The sequence below is a fragment of the Molossus molossus genome, unplaced genomic scaffold, assembly GCF_014108415.1.
Source record: "Molossus molossus isolate mMolMol1 unplaced genomic scaffold, mMolMol1.p scaffold_m16_p_2, whole genome shotgun sequence".
Taxonomy (NCBI): Eukaryota; Metazoa; Chordata; class Mammalia; order Chiroptera; family Molossidae; genus Molossus; species Molossus molossus.
This window is the reverse complement of record NW_023425355.1, coordinates 44,990,057-44,994,314: the sequence shown is the minus strand read 5'-3', so window position 1 is coordinate 44,994,314 and position 4,258 is coordinate 44,990,057. Positions and strand designations below refer to the sequence as shown.

The following is a 4,258-nucleotide window of genomic DNA, read 5'->3' as shown; positions in this document are numbered from 1 at the left end:
GTGCTGGTTTGGTGCTAATGTATTCCCTTAGCCTTTTTTTTGTCTGGGAAGCTCTTTATTTGATCTTCTATTTTGAATGATAGCCTTGCTGGGTAGAGTAGTCTTGGATTCAGATTCTTTTTTTTTTTTTTTTTTTTTTTTTAGATATTTGAAATACAACTTTATTCTGATTCTAAGGAAGGCGTGGGAATGACAGTAACAAACAAGGGACCACCACTGATGTTGTGATGCAACCCCAGCATTCTTATTGTTGGAACTCAGAGAAACAACTGCGTTCCAAAAGAGCTAAATATGTAGGTCCAAAAATGAAGGTATTTTAACTGCCACATTCACTCCGAAGCCCATTCATCTCCTTCAGCACCCCAAGATCAAGCACAGGTTCTGCTTAGCTCTATAATAAAGTGGCAAACACGGCACCACTGACGTCACAGGACAGCTGCCTATAAAACTAGACTTCTGACGCTGGGCTCCAGCCTCCCTTGCTCACAGGTCGTCGTCCTCGTTCGGGAGAGCGGTGGTCTGGGTGACCTCTAGATCGTGCTCATAGTGTGCTGCCAAAACGGCGTCCATGACCACTTCTGGTGGGGCGAGAGCGGGCATGGCGACAAACTCCAAGTTAGGGTCTCCGATCAGCTTTCTCGCTAGTCAGAGGAAGGGCTTCTCAAAGTTGTAGTTGCTTTTGGCAGAAAAGTCGAAATACTGAAGGTTCTTCTTTCGGTGGAAGACATTCGACTTGGCCTTCACTTTCCTGTCCTTAATGTCCACTTTGTTGCCACACAGCACGATGGGGATGTTCTCACACACTCGCTCCAGGTCTCTATGCCAGTTCGGCACATTCTTGTAAGTAACTCTAGAAGTTATGTCAAACATTATAATGGCGCATTGGGCTTGGATGTAGTAGCCGTCTCTCAGTCCACCGAACTTCTGGCTCGCAGTGTCCCACACGTTGAACTTGATGGGCCCCCTGTTGGTGTGGAACACCAGGGGGTGCACCTCGACGCCCAGCGTGTCTACATACTTCTCGAACTCCCCGGTCAGGTGCCGCTTCACGAAGGTCGTTTTCCCGGTCCCGCAGTCACCAACCAAGACGAGTTTGAACTGAACTTGGGGTTCTCCTTGGGCGGCCATGGCAATGTCACTTCCAGAAGCGTCTCCGCCTCCGTCTGACTGACTCGGATTCAGATTCTTGTTTTTCATGATCTTGATTACCTCATGCCGTTTCCTTCTGGACTGTAGTGTTTCTGTTGAGAAGTCAGCTGAGAGCCTTATGGGTTCTCCTTTTTAGGTAACCAGTTGCTTATCTCTTGCTGCTTTTAGGATCCTCTCTTTGTTTTGAATTTTTGGCATTTTGATTACTATGTGTCTTGGTGTGGGCCTGTGCCTGTTTGGGTTCTTCTTACTTGGGGCTCTCTGTGCTTCTTGAACTGGAATGCTTTCTTTCTTTACCAAATTAGGGAAGTTTTCTGTCACTATTTCTTCAAATATATTCTCTAGCCCTTGCTCATTTTCTACTTCTTTGGGGACTCCTACGATGCGAATATTATTACGTTTCCAGTAGTCCCACAGTTCTTTTAAGCTGTCTTCATGTTTTTTAATGTTTTTTTTCCTTTTGGTTTTCTGATTGGTTGATTTTTTCTACCCTGTCTTCTAATTCACTAATCTGGTCCTCCGCTTCCTCTACTCTGCAGTTTGGACCTTCCAATGTGTTCTTTATTTCTGATATGTCGTTCTTCATTTCTACTTGGTGGTTTTTAATTGTCAACTGGTTGATTTTCAACATTTATATGTCTTTACTCATGGTGCTCATGTCCTCACATATGCTGTTGAGCTTCCTCAAGCTCATGATTCTGAATTCTAGTTCTGTTAACTTGCTTAGCTGCACCTCATTTATCTCATTTTTGGTAGAGGTCTCTTGTTTTTTCATTTGGCTTTTGTTTCTGTTTTACCATTTTGGCTATCACAGTGGGCTTTGGAGCCTGCCAAGTTTTCCCTGTGGGTATTGGTGTTCTGCTGTTAGTGGCTCCATCTCCTGGGTTTGGATGGGGTAGGGAGGACCCATGTTAAACACTACTGTCAAGTCTTACTTTCCTGGTTAGAGTTGCTAGCCCAGGAATAGTACAGTTATCCTCTACCTTGTTACCAGGAGGCTATTAGTCCTTGTTACTTGAAAAGCCTTGGTTTCTCAGTGGAATGAAATGTTTTCCCAGGTGTTCAGAGTAAGGGGATTTCTGAGGCTGGGGCAGATGCTGGTTTTTAATGAGCCTCAATTTGCATTTTAATGGCCCACAGGGTCGGTTGGACCTCAGATTGAAGGGCCGCCTCTTCTCCCTAAAACTCTGGGAATGAATAAGATGAGATGGCCACAGTCCTGTGTGGCCAAAACTCAACAAAAGTTCTGAGGGCCCTCCCAATCCCGAGTGTCCCCACACAGTTCCAGTCCAGTCCACCCTCCCTCTGTTGGAACCCAAGGTGAGTGGCTGTGGCTATTTTAGCACCTGTCCCGGTTCTGCGCTCTGAAGCCACTGGCAAGTTTAACTCCTAGCGTGCTGCTCACAGCTAAGGCTGCTGGGCTCCTAGCCCCTGTCTCAAACCTTCACAATCTTACCAGGATTGAATCAGAGTTCCTGGTTATATGGTCCTCGGAAGCTGCTCTTCTGTTGCTTTTTCCCGACAATTTGTCTTTTATTTTAGTTGTAATACCAGTTTGGTCCTGGAAGATGGTCTGTGTAGCTTTTATTCACTCCATTGCCATTTTGGAATTTCCCTTTATTTATTTCTTGATCTCGTTGGTAACCCATTTATTGCTTAATAACATGCTATTTAGCCTTTATGTGTTTGAATGTTTTTGAGTGTTTTTATTGTAATTGATATCTAGTTTCATGCCACTCTGGTCTGAGTAGATGTTTAATATGATTTCCATCTTTTTGAATTTGTAGAAACTTCCTTTGTGTCCGGTCATGTGGTCTATCTTTGTGAATGTCCCGTGTGCACTTGAGAAGAATGTGTATCCTGCAGCTTTTGGATGAAATGTTCTATAAATATCAATTAAGTCCAACTGATCTAGTTTGTCATTTATGGGCTCTGTATTCTTGTTAATTTGTTGTCTAGAATATTTATCCAGTGGTGTCAGTGGGGTGTTAATGTCACCCACTATGATTGTATTGCTATTGATCTCTTCCTTAAAGTCCTCCAGAATTTTTTAAATAAATTTCTGTGCTCCTGTATTTGGTGCATATATGTTTACCAGGTTTATATCCTCTAGCTAATTGATCCTTTTAATATTATGTAGTGACCTTCTTTGTGTCTTATTATGGCCCTTGTTTTGAAGTTTATCTTATCAGATATGAGTATTGCTACAACAGCATTTTTCATTTCCCTTTGCCTGGAAAATTTTTTTCAATCCCTTCACTTTCGTCCTGTGTGAGTCATTTGTTGTGAGGTGGGTGTCTTGTAGACAGTATATATATATATATATATATATATATATATATATATATATATATAATCATGTTTTCTTATGCAATCAGCTACCCTATGTCTTTTGATTGGAGCATTTAAGCCATTTATATTTAAAGTTATTATTGATAACTACTTATTAGTTGCCATTTTTATTTTATCCCTGTGATCCTCTCTTTCTTCTTCTTTCTTCTCCTCCTTCCTCCTTCCTCTTTCCTTTTTTCTTCTCCCCATCCCTCCTTCCTCCTCCCTCCTTCTCCTTCCTCCTACCTCCCTCCTCCTTTCCCCCTCTCCCTCCCCCTTCTCCTCTTCCTCCTCCTCCTTCCTTATAGCAGTCCCTTTAGCATTTCTTGCAGTGCTGGTTTGGTGGTGTTAAATTTATTTAGCACTTTTTTTTTCTGTGAAGATCTTTATTTAACTTTAATTCTGAATCGTAGCCTTGCTGGATAGAGTAGTCTTGGATTCAGACCCTTGCCTATTATTACTTTGTATATTTCATGCCACTCCCTTCTGATTGGCAGTGTTTCTATTGAGAAATCAGCTGACAGTCTAATGGGAGCTTCCTTGTAGGTAACTTTATGTCTCTCTTTCTCTCTCTCTCTCTCACTTCCTTTAAGATTCTTTTTTTGTTTTAATGTTTGCCATTTTAATTATGATATGTCTAGCTGCAGGTCTTTTGGGGTTCATCTTGCTTGATACTCTGTGTTTCCTCGACTTGTGTGACTTTTTTCTTCACTAAATTAGGAAAATTTTTCCATCATTATTTATGCAAACAGGTTTTCTATTTCTTTCTCCAATTCTT

At 41.9% G+C, this 4,258-nt stretch overlaps 1 pseudogene; it reads right to left on the bottom strand.

Annotated features, from left to right (window-relative positions):
* Nucleotides 1-290: 290 nt before the first annotated feature.
* LOC118636260 lies at nucleotides 291-1,165 on the bottom strand (annotated as a pseudogene).
* Between the last annotated feature and the right edge of the window lie 3,093 nt (nucleotides 1,166-4,258).